Below are 20,596 nucleotides of genomic sequence, written 5' to 3'. Positions count from 1 at the left end.
TGTCATAATCTGCACTTATCTTCTCTATATCAAGAGGTGGATAGGATATTTCATCCTGAAACCCTAGGAATCATGATCACTGTATTTATCAGAATTTCTAAGCCTTCCAAAGTTATTTCACTTTATTATATTGTTATTGTCTAAATTGTTTTCCTGGTTCTCCTTACTTTGTATCCATTTATATATCTTTCAAAATTTACCTAAAACCATTCATTTCATTATTTTTTCAACAAAGTAATAGTATTCCATCACATTCATATATAATAATTTTCCAGCCATTCTCCAATTGATGGACATTCCTTCAATTTCCAGTTCCTTGCCACTGCAAAAAGAACATGATGGATATTTTTATATATTCTTACAATCTGTTTTGCTTAGGACTAATCCCTCCTTTACTCTCTTTCCTCTTCTTTACCTTTCTTCTTCCTTTTTTTCTTTCCTCTGGTTCTTATTGAATGAAGTATATTTCTATATCCAGTTGTGTACATGGGTATATTCTCTACTTTCACCAGTTCAGAGGAGAGTGAGGTTAAACTGGCAACTGCTTTCCACAGTCCTTCCTTTTACATAAACTTACTTGTGCATACTAATTATGAAGTTAATTTTACCCATTCTCTCTGCTTCCCTCTTTCCTCCACCCTTTCTCTCTGTAGTGGCTTTCTTTACACCCTCTTCCCTTTCCATTCTTTTTTTTTAAGATCAGAATATAACAATTCTGAGGCGTTCTGTTGAATTAGATTCATTCTCCATCCCCTCACGTTGATAGAATTCTGAGGGGGTACTGCTATCATTTCCTCATATTAGAATGTAAGCATTTTATCCTTGGTTAGTTCCTTGTTATTGTTCATGTTTCCTTTTTATGACTCCTATATTTATATTTGAGTTTCTGGTCTTTTCATCAGAGAGGGCTATTTCCCGCTCTTATTTTTTTCCTACCCCCAATAGTATTACACTTAATTTTACTGGACAAGTTATTCTTGGGTCTAGGCCTTTATCTTTAGATTTTCATAATATTTTATCCCAAGATCTGTTTATGACAAGAAGCTGCCAGATCATGTGTTATAATGACTCTAGTTCCTTGGTACTTAATCCCGTGTGTGTGTGTGTATGTATGTATGTGTATATTTTATGTGAAAGCTTTGGATTTTGGCCGTAATTTTTTTTAGATTCTTTTTATTTGTATTTTGCCCTATGACTCTAAGAGATCTGGATAATTTTCCTTAATAGTTTCTTGAAATAAAATGCTTTTGTTTTGTTTTGTCATGATTTCTTGTGGTATAGTAATTCTTCGTTTTTGTTTTTTTTTTTCTTCCTCCTTGGATCTGTTTGCTGGGCTATTTGTTTTTGCTATGAGATGCGTTTTCAATCTTGTGTCCTTAAAAAAAACTTTCTTGTGTCTTGGAGTAATTGGCTTCAATGTGTTAGATTCTCATTTGTAGGGAATTTTTTTACCTAGGCAAGATTTTTTTTTTTTAATCTATTTTGCCAAACTGCTAGTTTTCTCTACAATTCTTTCCTATCTCTCCTTTCCTTTACATTTTTTCCCTCTAGCACTGTCATTTCATTAGAAAACTTCGATTTTTACTGTTGCTACATTTTTATTTTTTAATTCTAGTTTAACTTATGCCCAAGCTCTGTTTCTCTTTGAGGCTTTGTTTGTATGTTTTGGAGCTGGGTAGAGGAGTGATAGTATTCAATCTTTCCTCAGCTCACTTTGGAAATATAATGAAAGCTTGTAGATCTCTACCTATCTGAGCTTGGAAAACATGACACCCAAGAAAGCAAATAGAACCAGTGAAGTAATTTCTTCTTTTCCATAAGTACATGGAGTCTGGTCCTAACAAATCCCATGGTCAAGAAGTAAGCTGGAATAAGGGGCAAACAAGGCAAAAAGGAACCCTATTATAAAAATCTATCATAGTGACAGGTATGCTTAAGACATGAAGCCAGAAGAAGAGATTGACTCCTATCTAGGTACATGGTATCTCCCTACCACTAAATAAGCTTATGAACTGAAATGTTAGTTACATAGGTATAATGTCTACTGATTGACAATTAACCAAGCTACAACTCCATCAATAAAATGTTAGAGGGACTGCCTTATAAATTTTACTTTAGTGGAAAACTAATGGGAACTGATGTTTATCTCTTCTGTACTCTGTTATGAATCTTGCTTATCTTTACATAATTTTCCTATCACTTTGATTCTTTTAATCTCATTTTAATTTAAGTTGATAACATATGAAATGCTATATAAATCTCAGCTAGTATCACACAACCACAATTTTTTCTATGACCTTAAATAAATCCCCTCTCTTTCTGCCTTTAGTTTCCTCCCTAGAAAAAAAATAAAAGAGTTGGGATGGATGCTCTTTCAAATTATTAGCTTCCAGCTCTTAGCATTTTATTGGTCTCTCAGACCAGTTTATTTATAGATTCGTGTATATATTTGTGGTATAACTGTATTTACCACAGTAAAAGTTCTTGAACCTTTAATGTACATGAATATAATTATATTCCTTCTGCAGCCAAGGATTCTCAGGCAGCTCCAATCCTGAGTTCTGTTTTATCTTCTGCAGATGTTACCTCACTTTTCTTTTTTGCCTTGCCTGCCCATCCCTTTTCTTGTCAATTTGTAGAATGCTGCCCTCTGCTGTTAAGCAATCATCCTGCTTAACAAATGGTCCCCCTGCAGTTTGGTGGAATGACCTTCAGGAGACTTCTGCCCTGATATTTTTCTGGTTCTCTAGTTGTTAAGCAAATTTTTTCCACCTTCTTAGAAGATTTTAGTGTCCTTTGACGTAAACTGAATAGGTAAGTTGATTTCTAGTGCCTCATCCAGCTCTAACATTTTTATTGTATGTATAGATTGAGCCGGAAGCCAACAATGATTATTTTTTGGCTGAACTGTAAAAAATCTTTTGGGATTCTGATTATATCAGCCAATATATTGGCTGTTTATCTTTGCTTCAAGCCACCTACAAATTTGATGGTCATGTCATTTATGCCTGCATGCAAGTCATTGGTAAATTGCTTAGAAGACTGAACTTCATCCCTTTATAATCCAAAGGTGTTTGGAGAAGAATGGTCCTTATTCTTGAAACAACAAATAGTCTGTCTTTTCCCACTTTCCAGACCTTGTAGAGGTGATGTGGTATAGCAGAGAGAACATTGGATTTTGGAGCCAGAATAATGGAATTCAGCAGTCAGCTTATTTTATTTTATTTTATTTTATTTTTATATAAAATACATAGATAATATTTACTAGCCACATTTGGCACCTTCATCAAATTCCAGGCTTCTGAAGCTCAATTTTCTCATCAATAAAATTAATTTCATATTTTTTTTAAAAATAACTTTAAGGGCATAATTTCAGATTGCTTTCCAGAATAACTGGACCAATTTCATAGCTTCATTAATAGTGAATAAATAACATGCTTGGTTTCCAGCAACTCTTCCAACATTCATCATTTTCCTTTTTTTTTTTTTTTTTTTTTTTCTTTTTGCAACTTTGTCAATCTGATGGCTGTTACATGGGACTTGAGTTCCTTTAATGTCCATTACTCTATTTAGAGCTTGTATTTCTTCTTTGAAAACGGCCTCTTCCTATCATTTGACCATTTATCTACTGGATAATAGTTCTTAATCTTATAAATTTGATTTATGTTTCTTATGTGTCTTGGAAACCTTTATAACAGAAACTTAAGTTATACATTTTCCTGGTTGCCAATTTCCCTTCTAATTTTAGGTATATTGGTTTTGTTTGGGCAAAATTTTTTTGTTTAAAAATAGATAACTGCTAGGCCTGAAAGAGATCTCTGTGTATAAAATATTTAAACACAAAGCATACAGTCCAGTAACTCCTCATTTTAATACAGTGAAGTTTCCATGTGACTATGTTGAGCCAATTAAGAGCCTGTAATTACTCTGTAATGCCTAAACTGGAAAACTACATTGCATTATTTCTATCTTTAAAAAGAATAACAAGTAGCCTCAAATTTGCTCAAGAATCAGCTGAAACAGCAAGCAAATCAGGCTTAGATTTTTAGTAGACATTTCCAAATTCATATAATTACTAGAATCCAAAGATTGAGGTTTCTCTAAGTTAGATTTTTTTGATGATCAGTGAACATTGTCCAGAAGACTTATGTTCAAATCCTGGTTTACCACTTTCTAATTATATGATTATAAAAAGTCAGTTCCTTCTGATGTATTCAGTTTTGATATCTCTGAGCATTTTTATATTCATAGTATCTTTATCACGAGGTTTTGAAGAAATTGTTTTATATATCATAAAGCATTATAGAAATGGAAGTTTTTAACATTTGAAAATGTTAAAAGTGGCATAGTGTATATTTTTACTTCATCAAGAATTTATTAAAGTTCTACTGTGTGCAATGTGGCTTGTCTATTCTTGCCCTTAGAAGAGCTTACAGTGGATACAACATGTTCATCAGGAGGTATATGATGAAGGCAAAAACAAGGTATGTTTAAAGTGCTATAAGATGATAAGAGAGCTCATTTCTACTTTAGGTCAGGGGAGGAGAAAAGAAGAGTGGACATCAGGGCAAGGCTTGAAGGGGAAAGCACATTAACTGGATTTTCAAAGTAAAAAAAAAAAAAGGAGTTTTTAGTAGGAAAGGATGAAGAGGAAATCTGTTCAAAGTTTAGCAGGTGCCCTGAGCCAATTCATGAAAAAAGGAGAAAGGATAAGATTATAAAATTTCTTATTTATCTGGGGTCATGAAGGGGTCAGATTGTAGATCTTCAGTAGTGGGTCAGGAATTTAGAAAGGGGATTTGGCTTTTCTTTTAAGAGCAGGTTTATGGTCTTTTTCTTTTAATATCATCCCTAAAATTACATTTTGGGATCATAAAATTTAGGATTAAAAGATTCTAGAAGTTGTCAGAAGAGCCTTATAGAAGTACAGATTGTTTTTGCTTTATGTTAAAGTTGCATTACACAAATTTAACTTCATGTAAAGGATTCTCAAAGAAATTTGCATTCCCCTGCCAAAAAAACACCAAACTGTGTTGGGTTTGTTAGCTCCTTAACTTTTTCCACTTATAATCCCTTTTTGCCCAAGAAACTTTTACTCGACTCTGGGTATATAGGTATACAAATCAAACATTTACTGATAATAAATCATAAATGAATTTATTTTTGTTATATATAGGATTTTGCCATTTATTAAAGATGAAAGTAATTTTGTATACTGATGAGTTGGATGTGCTTGTTCATTTTTACATAGAGAATTAAATCTTTGCAGAATATTTGATACTGCAATGTGTATTACATTCAGAAACTTTTTACTGTAGCCAGATTTTTCTTGATCTCCATGTTCAGTCACAGGACCCCATATGCTTTCTTTCTACTCCTGCTCTTCAGCTTCCTCTTCTCTCTTTTCCTTTCTCACACACACACATACACACACCTCATTACCACCTCCACCATCAACCCAGAATACTAAAACAAATAAACAAACAAAAAACAACCTCTTAAAAAAAAAAAAAAAAAGCCCTCCAAGTAAAGGCAAAAGTATGGACAGGCAGACATCTCCATCCTTGGAGAAGTGGTATATTGATTTGAAACCTCCAGCAAGAGAAGACCTGCCCAGCTCCATCTCACACATTGGCTCCCACATGTCTTACGTCCTTGAACCCTGTACAAGCTCCCACCCTCCATGAGCTTGGCCCTCCCTTTTTTCTCCTGCACATCTGTGGACAAATTGGCATTATGTAAAGATCACTTTATGTAGAGATCTGTGAAAGATCATGAAATGAAAATTGTATTTTGTACCAGTTGAGAAATCTACCTTATAAATTCAACTCTGAAGGATGTAGAATAACAGAACCAAGAAGCCATTTTAATCCATTGTTAAACATTTTATAGATGAGGAAGTAGCCAGCTCAAGTGACAGAGATATTAATTTGCAGAGATGAGACTTGAAATAAATCTAGCATGTGTATTTACTCTCTTTAACTGAAAACAGTACTTCTGAGTTCTTCAACTATCAGTTTTTGGCAGTTTGGGGAGATAGAATGGCTGATTGTTCCCTTGCAATCTGAACATCTGTTAAGCCAGGTAGACTCTGGTTTATGATCTGGTAGATATACATGATGCAACTACAAAGTCATGTTAGTTTTATTCTAAACATTGTATGCTGAATTTATTTATCAATTGGTGATTAGATGAGTGTTATCTGGTGTTTTCAAGAACAGTTTAGGGAAAGTGCTGGTTTTTCAACATACTTTTCTAGGCTGACCATTACTCTCCTTCCCATATTCTTCAACCTGGCTAAACTCCCCTCCTTGCCATTCTTCCTACATATTCTATTTTGACCTGCCTAACCCCTAAGTCCTTTATCTCTTGGATTCCCTTGGCCCACTTCAAGACTCAGCCCAAATCCCATTTCTTTCAGAAAACCTTTACTGATTCTCCTCTTCCACTCTTTACCTTCTTTGTGTCATGGATCCCTTTGACAGTTTAGAAGAAGAGAGCCCTTCGCAGATAACTTTTTTAAATGCACAAAGTAAAATATATAGTACTATAAAGGAAACCAAGCATATTGAAATACAATTATCAAAATTCTAAAAAACTAAATTCAAGGATTCCAAGAATCCCACAGCCTCATCCATTTATTTTGTATGTCCTCTATGAACATGATGATTAAAAAACTCACTTTTGTATTTGCATCTCCAGCATTTAGATTAATTTTTGTAAAATTGTGGGTATTGATAAATGCTTCAGGATATTTGAACGAATTTTGAACAAATGACCCATAGATTTTTAGATGAGTAAGACCATATTCACTAGAAGGTATCCAAGGACTTTGTAAAAAGAACTAAAGCCTAGAAGTCAGGAATTCTAGCTTCTAGTCCTGTTTTGATGTCTGACTTGATATATGACATTGCAAACCTCTTCCTTCTTTTGATTTTTGTTTTTCTTTTTAGCTTCAACAGTTTGACTTTCATTGTACATTTAATGTTCAACACCATGCCTAACAGAGGCTTATTTCCTTGCTGTGCAGAAATCTGTGATGCTGTGACCCTGGATTTAATTCATACATTCCTGATTTTGATGCTTTTAGCTGTGTGACCTTGGACATTTCATTTACTTTTTAGGAGTATATTAGTTTTTATTACCTTGTTTTTTGGGATATAGAATAAATATAATGCTTGAAGGAATCTTAAGAGAAATGGCTTAGTCAGTGCTTCCTTAGCCCAGGGCAACAAAGATTTACTAAACACATTTATAGTAGAAGATTTTGTGTTAACTTTGAAAGGGAGGGACACATCAATTGGAGAATGGTTGATTTAATTGTGGTATATGAACGTTATGGAATATTATTGTTCTGTAAGAAATGACCAGCAGGATGAATACAGAGAGGCTTGGAGAAACTTAAATGAACTGATGCTAAGTGAAATGAGCAGAACCAGGAGATTATTATATACTTCAACAACGATACTGTATGAGAATGTATTCTGATGGAAGTGGATCTCTTCGATAAAGAGATCTAATTCAGTCTCAATTGATCAAGGATGGACAGAAGCAGCTATACTCAAAGAAAGAACACTGGGAAATGAATATAAAATGCTTGCATTTTTGTTTTTCTTCCTGGGTTATTTATACCTTCTGAATCCAATTCTTCCTGTGCAACAAGAGAACTGTTTGGTTCTGCACACATATATTGTATCTAGGATATACTGTAACCTATTTAACATGTAAAGGACTGCTTGCCATCTGGGGGAGGGGGTGGAGGAAGGGAGGGGGAAAATAGGAACAGAAGTGAGTGCAAGGGATAATGTTGTAAAAAATTACCCTGGCATAGGTTCCGTCAATAAAAAGTTATTTAAAAGTAAAAAAAATATATAAATAAATAAATTATTCATAAAGTTTAAAAAAAAAATAAAAGAAAAGGAGGGACAGATTCCCAAAATAGAAACAGCTTCGGGTTTGAAAAAGTTTACTTTAAATTCTCTTTTCTCACCTATCCTCTCTGGATTATCTGTCTTTCTTCAAGACTGATCACATCCCACCTCCTACAGGAATCCTTTCCCAATCTGTTACATTACTAATGAATTAATTGTAGTCCTTCCTGCAAAATAATCTCTTTAAGATCTATCCACATTGTGTATGTTTTGTATGTACAATTGTTTGCAGAATTTCTGAAATCACAAATAGGAGTTTCTTGAAGCCAATAACTACTTTTTGTTTTGTTTTAACTTTATTGAATGCCTAGGGATCAATATAATGCCTGGCATGTTAAATAAATGTTTGTTGACTGTCAAGAAAAAAGGTATATTAAACTGTTGAGAGAGAAGCATTTTTTAGGTAAAGCATTTTGACAGGAATTAAATCATCATATACATCATCATCATTACATAATATTGTTTAATATTATATATTGATGTGTATTTCTAATAATATGGTTAGTTATATTATTAAGCCATAAGCCACAATAAGCTTAAAATGGATATATAACATGAATATGAGTGGTCAAACTATAAAACAATTAAAAAATAAAGACAATTTTTACAGTTATGGCTAAGGGAGAGGACTCTTAAGGAATAAAAGGGACTCATCAGAAATAAAATAGAAAAATTTGACTTTAGTCTGTAATGCCAGAGAAACTGAGCAAGACAGAGATTAGAGAACAATTTAATGGAGAGATTTACTGGGACCAAATGGATCCATGGTTGGTCCCAGGGCTGAATGAGTCTATGGTCTCAAAGAATCCAGCAACAAATTGTCGGATACAAGATTTCTTTTATAGGGTAACAAGAACAATGACATAATGGGGGAGGTATCTGAGATGGGGATGATCTAATCCGGGGAGGCACCTAGGATGACATAATTATTTATTTTTAACACATTGCTTTATGAATCATATTGGGAAAGAACAATCAGAGCAAAAAAGAAAAATGGGTGCTCATTTTTTAAATTCTTTGCTACTATTGAAAGAGTTATTACAAACATTTTTGCATTTATGGGTCCTTTTTCCTCTTGTATGATTTCCTTGAGTTACAGACCTAGTAGTGGCATTTTCCTATCTCTGTACCAATATTTTTTCCCCACCGAATATAAGTTTTTTGAGATTAGAAATTGGTGGTGGTTTTGTCTTTGTTGCCAATGCTTACATAAAATAAGTACTTAATAAATATTTATTTCTTAATTTATCATAAAGCTAGCATATTTGCTGTGGTGGTGTTGCCACTATGCTAACCTAACATAATGCAATGGGGAAAGGATTATAGTAGAGTTTAAAGGAAACTTACTGCTCAGGAACTCCAGAAAAAACTGAGAGATTCCTTAGAGATCATCTAATCCTATCACCTCATAATATAGATGAAAAAAGTGAGGCTCCATAAAAGGAATTGCTCAAGGGCTCACAGGATATAACAAATGTCAAAATCAGAACTTGCCGGAATAGGCTTGTGTCCATTCTGTACAATGAATAAACTTGATCCAACTGGTATCTCTTACTGCCTCCTGCCATCCGATGGAAAAGTACTTGGATTTCATGCCTAAGAGCTGAAATTGTATATTAGCTGATGTGGTAATTTAATCAATGTGAAAAATGCTTAGGAATATCCTAACATTGGAGGTCTAGACAGCTAGTGGTAAGTATTTACGTTTTTAGAACTTTTAGCAGTTAATTCTTAAGCAGGGGTCCTCAAACTTTTTAAATGAGGGACTAGTTCACTGTCCTTCAGACTGTTGAAGGGCTAGACTATTGTAAAAACAAAAATTTTGTTTTGTGGGCCTTTAAATAAAGAAACTTCATAACCCTGGGTGAGGGAGATACTCATCCTCAGCTGCGGCATCTGGCCCGCGGACTGGAGTTTGAGGACGCCTGCAAGAGCAGGATCTAGAGCTTCTCAAATCCTTGTAATTAAAAAAAAAAAAAAAAGTAAGATAGAATTTTTCACAAATTTGCATAGCATTTTTGCACAGGGGAGCATGCTAATCTTTCTGTTTATTGTTCCAATTTTAGTCTGTGTGCTGCTGAAGCAAGCATCATAGATGATTTTTTAAAGAAATGTGTTTTACATTGCCTTTATTTCCAAAATCTCCCTCCTCTATCTATTAAAACATAGTAGCAAAGAATAAAAAGAAAAAGGGGGAGAGGGAAGAGACAGTTCTGTATAACTAACTTATCAGCTAATTCTAACAGTATACAGTGTTCTCTACAACCCTAATTTCACATTTCTGCAAAGAATGAAAGGAAATGTATTTTTTAAAAAAATTTTGACTATGACCAACATTGGTCATTCTCATACAATTTTTTTTCTTTAATTCAAATTGATATTAGTGATTGTTGAGGGTTTTTGTTTGTTTTTCGTTTCTACTTTGTTTCAATTCATATAAAACTTTCTGGAATAGATGACTTCTAAGAAGTCAATCCCCTGCCTCTCAAGCAGTCCCCACTATAATCTCTGGCATATCACTCTCATATCTTAACAATGGTCATGTTAAGGACAGGCAGCTAAGTGGCACAATGAAGAGAGTGCTGGGCCTGGAGTTAAGAAAACTTATCTTTAGCTGAGTTCAAATCTAGCTTCAGACATTTACTAGCTATGTGACCCCTGGGTAAATCAGTTCACCTTATTTGCCTCAGTTTCCTCAACTATAAAATTAGCTGAAGAAGGAAATGACAAACTACTCCAGAATCTTTACCAAGAAAACCCCCAAATGGGGTCATAAAGAGTCAGGCTGCACTGAACAACAAAATAGTAGAACTAGAAGGGTCCTTGGAGATCAGGTAGTCCAAAATTTCCCCTTTTAAAGGTGAGGAAATTGAGGACTCTTTAGAGGTAAAGTAACTTATTCAAGATTACAGTTTTCAAGTTTTAATCTAGGTCTGTTTTCACTGCATCAGACTTGTTCCATGTGTTTTCCCTCTAATATTAGTTATCTATTGAAGAAGATAGGGGAATCTTGAGGGTATTTGGTGTCATTTTGAGTAAGTTATTATAGTTAATAAGATGGTGGGACTTGGTTCTTATTCCTCTGCCAGTGTGGTTAAATAATTTTCTTTAACATGTCCAAAGATTGCTATATGTAGTATTAGAGAAATCATCTACTCACAAGTAAATTTTACTATAGTCTTCCTATACAGCTCTGAAATAAATGCTTCGTTAAAAGATACTTGGAATTATTCATGTTTATCTACACATTTTCTAAAGTCTTTATGTTCTATATTTCATGATCTTTTAGCTCTAATACTCACTGTGTTGAGGTCCCTTCCAGTTCTAACATTCTCCATTCTTACTTTAGCATTTCTATTTCAAAACAGAAGGAAACTAACAACAAATTTTCCCCAAAACTATTTTAAGTCTCTTCTTCCCACTGCTTGCTAACTGGCTAGGTTCTTTGCTTGCTTTTCATTGTGGTTTCTCCTCTGGGGTATAATCCAGGATATGGTACATTGACACAGTCTTTTATCTTCTGTACTTTTTGACTTGGAATGCCAGTTTTTACCTGGAAATTTTGCATTTGTCAAGAGACTGGATAGGTGGGAATCCTCCCTAAACCAAAACAAACTTTCCTTGCATTTCTAACTCCTAACTCCTAATCCAAATAATAATTAATTTTTACTTATACAACACTTCTCAAGTTATGTGGAGTTTTCACAATCATCTCATTTGGTTATCATAGCAGTCCTGGGACAGTTGTGAGTATGTTATTATACTCACTTTTATTGATAAGGAAACTGAGGGAATGAGTGTCACCTTGGCTTACATAGTCAGGAAGATTTCAGTTCAGGCCTTCTTAATCTCTTTCCTATGCTGCTTCAATCCTGTCGTCCTGGCTGCAAATTGTACTTCATAGACTCATAGAATTTTAGAGCAGGAAGAGATTTGCCCCTGAATTTAATTCTTTTTCTCTTCAACCTTATCTAGAATCAGAAAACAAAATAAAGCTTTGTACCAAAATGTACCTCTTTTCACACCCTGGTCCTCTCATTAGGCCTGATTGACTGTCATCTTGGGTTATTCCCAGAACTGTGGAGAACAGTAGTTGTCTGCTCCTGGCAGGGAGACCAAGCAAACTGGACCTTACTGGAAGTGTTGTTGTGATGTCTGGTCACTTACTGACATGGGTGAGGTCAGTAGTATTGCCCCCAAGAGACAGCTGTGATTGATGAAGCAGAAGCACCTGCTGAGTTGGGAGCAGGGCCTCTTTTCTACAAGGAGATTCCCTCCTTTTAGCAGAAAAAGTTTTATTAAGAGTGGTTTGACCATTTGGGTTGATTGTAGGAAGCAGGACATTTGCATAGGAGACTAAACTAAAAGCAGAGTGGAGAGTGTAACCTTTCATTCTTAGGCTCATGGAACATTTGAAGAGACTTTAAAGCAGAAGGTTAGACTAGAAAAAAGAGCGTTAGAACTCAGTTTTCTTGCAGGTAAGGAAACTGGTTCAGAAATGGGAAATGACTTGCCCAGTGCCACAACTAGGACTATTCTATTGCTCTTTTTACTATGTTATTTTGACTTTCCCTGCTTATCTTCCAAGCCATCAAGTGTAAGTTCCAGCCTGAAAAGAAAAGTTTGGAAAGATTGCTTTATGATATTCTCTACTTGGTAGATTGACATTGTATCAATAAAAAGTACGCTGATCTTGGAGTCAGATAATCTTGATTTAACTTTAAAAAAATGTTCCCACTTTATTAGCCATGTGACTGGTAAAATCGTTTTCTGTCTGTGGCCCTCAGTTTCTAGTTTTCTCCTTTATAAAAATGATAGTTATACTTGCATTACCTATTTTTATATATAGGTTAGTTGGGGTGATTCTAAAGTTAAAGCATCAATATAGAAATGTGATTGTTATAATGATTAGTCTTAAATATCAACAATCCTAAACTCTTCTCAACTCTTAAAATCCAAAATTAATAGCCAAAGGAACATGACTCCCATGATTAAAATCAAGTAAAGGTCTTTTATTTTACCCTGTTTCTAGATTCATTATTTCTTTTTGGCCCTTGGGTCTTCTATGTTCTTATTTCTTCACTTCCTTGGTTTTTATTAAAGGTTTTATCAATGCTTTTTGCTTTTATATCACCAACATTTCTGGGTAGAGTTCTTTATTTACCCATCCTTCCATTAAACTCTTTTTTTGAGACAAAGAAAAATAATTAAATAAAACCAACCAGCCCAATGGCTTGGTCTAACAGCATTCCACATCCCAAATCTCCCTACTCTTTGCCAAGAAAAGGAAGTCTTCCAATTCTAATAGTTAATAACTTAGTAGGTCCTATTAATTTTACTTATATTTCCTATATTGCTGGTCCCTGATCTTTTCTTTGTAGTCTGTCACCTCTACCCTATCTTCATATAGCCTGTAATTCAAGGACATCCATGGGTTAATGCCATCATAACTTTATAGTACTTTAATTCTAATCTCTTTCGTGTACTATGTCTTAGGTACACTTTGCCCTACCATATCCTTGCAATTTCCTTTCTGTATGTTTTTACTAACCTGTTTTCCACCCCCTTTTCCACTTCCCCTATTCACTTGCTGATGTGTTACCTCTCTTATAAAGCCCAGGTCAAATGCCATCTCCTTCATAAGCCTTCCATGAACTACTATATCAGTAACAAACTTCCCTCTCAGGTCTCATAGCACTTGTCATGTTTCTGATATCTTGTTGTATATTAGAGTTACTTACAGGTGTCCAATCCCTAGTCTAAACCAGAAGTTTCATGAAGGTAAGTAGGAGCTATCTCATTTAAACTTTTTGTACTTTCCTCAACACTAAAGCCCAGGTCCCTGTGTGAGAGAGATGTTTTAAAATGGGTGCCACACCTAAATGCCTAGATGAAAAGGTTTGAGGATCTTTAGTAGAACCATAGAATCTCAGAACTCATAAAAACTCAAAGGTAATCGACTCTAGTCCATCTCTACAACATCCCTGGAAAGGGATTACTCACTTGATAACTTGAAGACTTCTAAGAATGAAAATTCTTTTGAAAGTTTTCCTTGTACCAAATCTCCCTCTCTACTATTTTCACAGGATAGTTTTTCTTGTGTCTTTGGGTCAAGCAGAATTAGTCTAATTCTTGAAGAAAGTGATCATCTCTTTGCCTCCACTGCCAGTCTTTGCTTGTTCAAGCTATATATCCCCAGCTTTTTCATCTTTTCCTCATGTTCTTTTCTCTGTACTGCTTTCCCTTCTTTGAGCATCCACTAATTTCATTGCCCTTCATAAAATATTAGCATAATACTTGTGTACAGAGAAGGATGATGTCTTGTAGATTCTGTGTTTCTGTTAATGAAGCTTAATATTACATTTTAACTTCTAGGGGCTTCCATTTCACAGTATTAATGTAGTCTTCCTGGACCTTTTTTCCTGGCACTGCTTTCTAGTACCATCTTCCTTACTCTTATTACCTTTAATAAATTTATCCAACTTGGTTTTTCCTTGTCTTTTGTCCTTTGAACATAATTTATTATATCTGGTTTGAACTTTAAGGCCAGATTATAAATCCATAGGTTGCTTTATAATAATGGCTTTTGTCATATTCAGCATCTGTAGTCCTGATGATGTATACAACTAATCTTTAGAGAGGAATTAGGAAGCCCTGATGTGACCAGTCAAGGCAGTGAGGAGAGAATAGACAAACAAGCCTCTTGATTCATACTTGGATATGAAATGAATGGCCTTTTGCCCCCCAAGCCTTTGAAAGTGATATATTGGGAGTTTGGCTAGGAGGAAGATTAATAATTATGTAAAACACTACACAAATGTAAGCCATCTTAAAACTTGATCCTTATCGGAACAGGACCTGGGCATTGTTAGTTTGACCAGTGAAGCTATTGAGGTGCACAGAAATATGAAATTACTTGTCCAAGTTCACATGAATCACAAATGGCCCAACCAGGAATCAAACCCAAACCCTCTGAAAACTAAATACAGTTTTCTTTCCAATATGTATCTACCTTGGAAGAAAACCTACCAATACTTCTATTGAACTTCAAATCTATATTAATGTCTCTTAAAACAGCATTGAGAAAATAGCACAAGGATGATCTATTTATTTATTTTATAATTGAGAAAACTGAAGCCCAGAGAGTTTTAATCTTGCCCACATTGATGAAACTAGAAAAATGAACCAATGTTTTGTGCCTCCAAATTCCCATTCTTTCCACTATATCACACTGTCTCACATTCTGAGTGAGAGACCTCCTCTGGTGTGTAGCTGCCATTTAGAGAATTAAACTTGAAAGAAATAGAGCAAATAGGCATAAATATAAAGCGTTTTCACATGACTTTAGTCCTTCCTTGATTGATGTCCCTTAAGGGATTTGAGTGATATCATTCCTTAAAAAATAAAGTAGCTTCTTTTCAGTCACAGCCAAGGTATGCCAGATAGGGGGGAATTGTAAACTCATTTTTTTCTTGTCTCTGTGTAGATAAACAGGTTAAGCCTCTAGCTCCTCTGCATGGAGGGAGGGTCTGCAGCTATCAGGATTGCCACTGGGCTGGTTTGCAACTAGCTTAGCCGGTTTGCAGACTTTTTAAAGTCCAAACCATCAATTAAAAATAAGAGCTTTGTTCTTGGGTGGGATTTGTTGAATTTGGAATTGGGGCTGGGCCAACCAGTGGAGGTACCAAAGAATGACCTCAAGTCAAACCTTTACCCTATTTAAAATATACTTTAGTTAAAGGATTTTCTTTCCCTCCACAAAACTTTTCTATACCTTGCCACCCCACTCTCCGCGCCCCTCTCCCCCCCCCCCCACCCCACCCCGCCTCCCCCCAAACAAACAAACAAACTTTCCAGTCTTGGTGTCTCGGTTTTCTTTTGCTATATCAACTCTAAGACTTCTATTAAATACTTAGATTTTATAATGTAAGTGAAAGAAGGGACTTTTATTTTAAAGAATATTGGGATATAGCATATTAAGACTGGTCAATATCTTAGTATGTAGAATACTGTATGTTGGAGTTGTATGGGATCTTAAAACACAGGATGTTAGAACTGGAAGAATTCTAAAACCTGTTATTAAAGATAGGTAGAACATACCTATTATATAGAATGTTAGTATAGAAAGATACTCTAGGAAACAGAATTTCAAAATTCTAAAAATGAGACCTTAGTTTAAAAAAATACTGAGTCTTTTAATTCTGAGGTCCTCCACCAAAATGTTTTAATGCTGTTAGAGGAAAACTAAAACCTTTCTTCTGAAAGTAAGGAAGTAGGATCAGAATATGAAAACAAAGTAGAAAATTTCTTAGCAATTTTCTACATACCCACCCATCCCTCCTTGACCTCTGCAGAAGCATAAGTAGTCTGTTGTGAAAACCAGCATCTGTGGAACCTTTGAAGCTTATTCTCTTTTTTTTTTTTTTAATAACTTTTATTGATAAGAACCCATGCCAGGGTAATTTTTTTTACAGCATTATCCCTTGCATTCACTTCTGTTCCGATTTTTCCCCTCCCTCACTCCTCCCCCTCCCCTAGATGGCAAGCAGTCCTTTACATGTTGAATAGGTTACAGTATATCCTAGATACAATATATGTGTGCAGAACTGAACAGTTTTCTTGTTGCACAGGGAGAATTGAATTCAGAAGGTAGATGAAAGGATGCCCATCAATTGGAGAATGATTGAGTAAATTGTGGTATATGAATGTTATGGAATATTATTGTTCTGTAAGGAATGACCAGCAGGATGAATACAGAGAGGACTGGCGAGACTTACATGAACTGATGCTAAGTGAAATGAACAGAATCAGGAGATCATTATATACCTCAACAAGATACTGTTTGAGGATATATTCTGATGGAAGTGGATCTCTTCGATAAAGAGAGTTAATTCAGATTCAGATCAGAAGCAGCTACACCCAAAGAAAGAACACTGGGAAATGAATATAAACTGCTTGCATTTTTATTTTTTTCCTGGGTTATTTCTACCTTCTGAATTCAATTCTCCCTGTGCAACAAGAAAACTGTTCAGTGAAGCTTATTCTCACAATAAGTTATTTGAATGGTGTCACCTATGAAAGAATTCACTTTTAGAAATACCCTGAAACATAAGTTGAAAGCTTTATTAATCTCAGAATTAGAAAAAAAAAATCTTAGAATTAAAAGAGAAATTGTATGATTTTTGAGTTGGAAAGAGACTTGAGATATTTAGTCAAATACACTCATTTTGAAATAATTTTTTGTTTATTTCTTTTGATTTTTACATCGTTATTTCCCCTAATATCTTTTTAGGGAGATCTCATATATCAATTTTTTCTTTTTCAAAGACCAAAAAAAAAAAAAAAAGAGAGAGAGAGAGAAAAGGAGGAATCAGCATGACCAATCCATATTGGTCTGAACAAGTCTGAAAACATGTATCCATCCAAGGCTCTTCCCTTCTTCATGACAGGAGGACTCCTTTCAAATCATGCGGAATTTTGCAACATTTAATTTTTGTGTGTGGTGTTTCTTTTTGCATTGTTGCAGTCATTATGTGACTTTTCTCATGGCTCTGTTTACTTCACTCCATTGTTTTCTATTCATCATATTTCTCATTTCTTGCAGCACTAATACATTCATTTTGCATATACACAAATGTGAGGCCCTGAGAGGTTAAATGACTTTCCCAATAACATATAGGTAGTAGTATGATAGTTGGTTCGATCTCCTGCCCAATGTAAGAATCATTTTTTATAGTATCTTCATCAAACATCCAACTTAAACTTGAATGCCTTCGTATGTTTTTTGGAAAGCTTATGAGAAAGTGAGAATAAATCTATCTAGTCAGCTGATTTTCACATCCTGGAGAATGATAACTTTTTAATAGTCTTCTTTGTTCAACAAAGAACATGACAGTGTTATGTGGCAATGTGATTGGTGGATATGTAGATCTGAGAACCAGAATTTAAATCCTAGTTCTTATTTTTATGAGTCAATTGGAGGGTGAACAAGTCCCTATATCTTTTTCACCTTCAGTTTCTTCTTATATAAAATTATGATAATAGTCCTACCTAAGTACATTACAAGGATTTTTATCAGTAGTAAATGAGATAATAACGTAACTTCCTCTATCTCTTTGCTATAGCTGCTTCCACCATTGGTGCAAATTAGAGTTTATACATACTCTTTCATACTAATATCACAGATCATCAAGTTCAACTCCTTCATTTTGTACGTGAGAAAATTGAAGCCCAGGAACATTGACACATACGTAGGAATCATCAAAGGCTGGATTTGAATCCAGTTCTCTAATTACAGAGTCAGCATTCTTTTCGCTCTTAATTCCATAATATTCTCCATCTGATTTTTCCTCTTTATTCACATTCCTCATACCCTATTTCAGACCCTTGGTCTTTTTACTAGACTACTTTAAATAACATCCAGTGACCATCAGTTGAAGAATAGCTAAACAAACTATAATACATGAACATGATGAATATTATTGTGCCAAAAGAAAAGGTGAGCATGATGGAAAGACTTCCATGAATTAATGCAAAGTAAAATAAGCGGTCAGGAAAACAATGTATACATTGAGTACAACAATGAAAATGGAAAGGACACCACATAATATTTGAAATTGAATGTTGCAACATTATAAATAATAAGCTTAGCTCAAAAGAAGAAATATGAGAAGATACTCCCCTTGCTTTTCTGCAGAGATTGAGTTCCATAGAGCTTTTTGAAAACTGAATATAATGTACTAGTGTGCAATATACAAAATTACCTTTTTTGTGTTTACATTAAGTTAGGACTTAATTTTTATCTATTAAACAAGTACCATGCTACAAGACTTTGTCAATATGTTTATCAGTTTTGCTGAATTTTTTTCCCCCTTAAAAAAAAATACCATTTATTTACAGCAGAGGTAGCAAGGGTAACCAAAGTTGTGGTAAACCCCTTATAAAATTCCCAGGGACATAGATCAAATAAAGAAATAATAATACTATATAGCATAGATAATATTAATTTGTGGTTTTGTACATCAGTATGCTGCCAGCAAGGATCTATTTCTATTTGAGTTTTGTACCATTAGTTTATTGGATGTCTCACTGGTAAGGGAGGGATACAGAATAGAAATCTAGGCAATGGATAAACATTTGTTCATGAAGATTTACAAGAAAGTAACATCCTAATTTCCAGGCTTTTCTCACTCCAATTCATCCCCTCACCATGGCTTCTTAAACTTTGAACTCAAGACCCTTTTTAGTCCAAGAAAATTTTCTATGACCCCGGGTATATAGATATGTGAAATAGGTGTACCAATCACACATTTAGTGATAATCATAATTTTGTGACCCCCACGTTCAGTTATGAGATCTCTTACAAGGTCAAGAGCCATAATTTCAGAAACTGGTCTTTTCACTATTGGCCAAATAATCTTAATGACCACTGTGACCATACAACTATTCTTCAGAATTCATTGTGGTTCTCTGTGACCTGCACAGCACATAGTGGCATCTTTTTAGAGTATATCATTTATTATTTGTGTGTGTGTGACACGCACATACTTGTGGCATCACTTTATTATTGTACTAGATAATAAGCTCCTTGAAGGCACAGACTTGATTCTAAGAACATATCATGAGGTCTTGATGCATGATTGATGTTCAGAAAATGTTTGCCAAATTTGATAAGCTAAGTCCTTAAGCTTTCTGAGCACTGAAGTGTTTTTATAAAATATACATGATGCTAGGGGCAGCTAGGTGGCGCAGTAGATAGTGTCAGCTCTGAAGTCAGGAGGACCTGAGTTCAAATGTTGCCTCAGCCGCTTATAACCTCCTAGCTTTGTGACCCTGGGCAAGTCACTTAACCCCAATTACCTCAGGGAGAGGAAAAAATACACGATGTTAAAAAAAAAAAAAAAGAATCTCCAATTGATCATTTTGTTTTCTTTATCAAACTTCATTTGCAAGAATTGTTTTCATATCCATGACTTGTAGTAAGGACTTCAAAATTGTTTGATTTGTAACTCACATATTCATATACTTTGTTGAATTAGGCTCTTCCTCTTGTTATAGAGAGTGTTCAATGTCAAGGGCCTAAAAGACAAGGAAAAGAATTATTGTATTTCCCCCCCGGATTAGAAAGAAATTCAAAATATTTTATTTTGCTTTTCTTAAAATTAATAATAGTTCTTTGAACTTATATATCTCATCATCTCTAATCTATGCTTCAAAGTTCAGATGTAGACCATTTTATGGATGAGGAAACTGAGGCCCAGCAAGATTAAGTGACTTTCCCAAAGTCACACAGGTGGTGTCAGGGACAAGTTTATTCATATAACCTCAGAAACACAAATGTGGGCTTCTTCAAGAGATCTGACTGGGGAGGTTCAAGAAAAGGTTGTATAATCACCTGTCAGGAATGTTGTAGAAGGGATTCTGCTGCAGGTGTTATTTGGACAAGGTGACCTATTAGGCTCTATGAGTTTGAAAAGATCATTTAGTCATGAAGAAAGACCAAATTCAAATTAGATCCCATCGTTTATATTAGCAAGTTGTATGTATAATAGAATCCTAGAGCTGAAAGAATATTAAGATGTCATCTAGTTAAATTTTGACATGAAATAGGATTCTAGATTACAAAATCACAGCAAGTAGTCATCCAGCTTCTAGTTTAGAATCTC

The 20,596-nt window shown here is 34.7% G+C and overlaps 1 protein-coding gene and 1 non-coding gene across 4 annotated transcripts in view; one reads left to right on the top strand and one right to left on the bottom strand.

Annotated features, from left to right (window-relative positions):
- NR6A1 (nuclear receptor subfamily 6 group A member 1) overlaps positions 1-20,596 on the top strand; it is a 246,719-nt gene that overhangs the window by 149,755 nt on the left and 76,368 nt on the right. The gene's annotated exons all lie outside the window — the stretch shown is intronic.
- Positions 9,913-10,017, bottom strand: LOC127552610 (U6 spliceosomal RNA). Its single transcript, XR_007951473.1, has one exon. It is a non-coding gene; the product is annotated as a U6 spliceosomal RNA (small nuclear RNA).

This window comes from Antechinus flavipes, chromosome 2 (assembly GCF_016432865.1).
Source record: "Antechinus flavipes isolate AdamAnt ecotype Samford, QLD, Australia chromosome 2, AdamAnt_v2, whole genome shotgun sequence".
NCBI lineage: Eukaryota > Metazoa > Chordata > Mammalia > Dasyuromorphia > Dasyuridae > Antechinus > Antechinus flavipes.
This window is presented reverse-complemented; position numbering and strand designations above follow the sequence as displayed.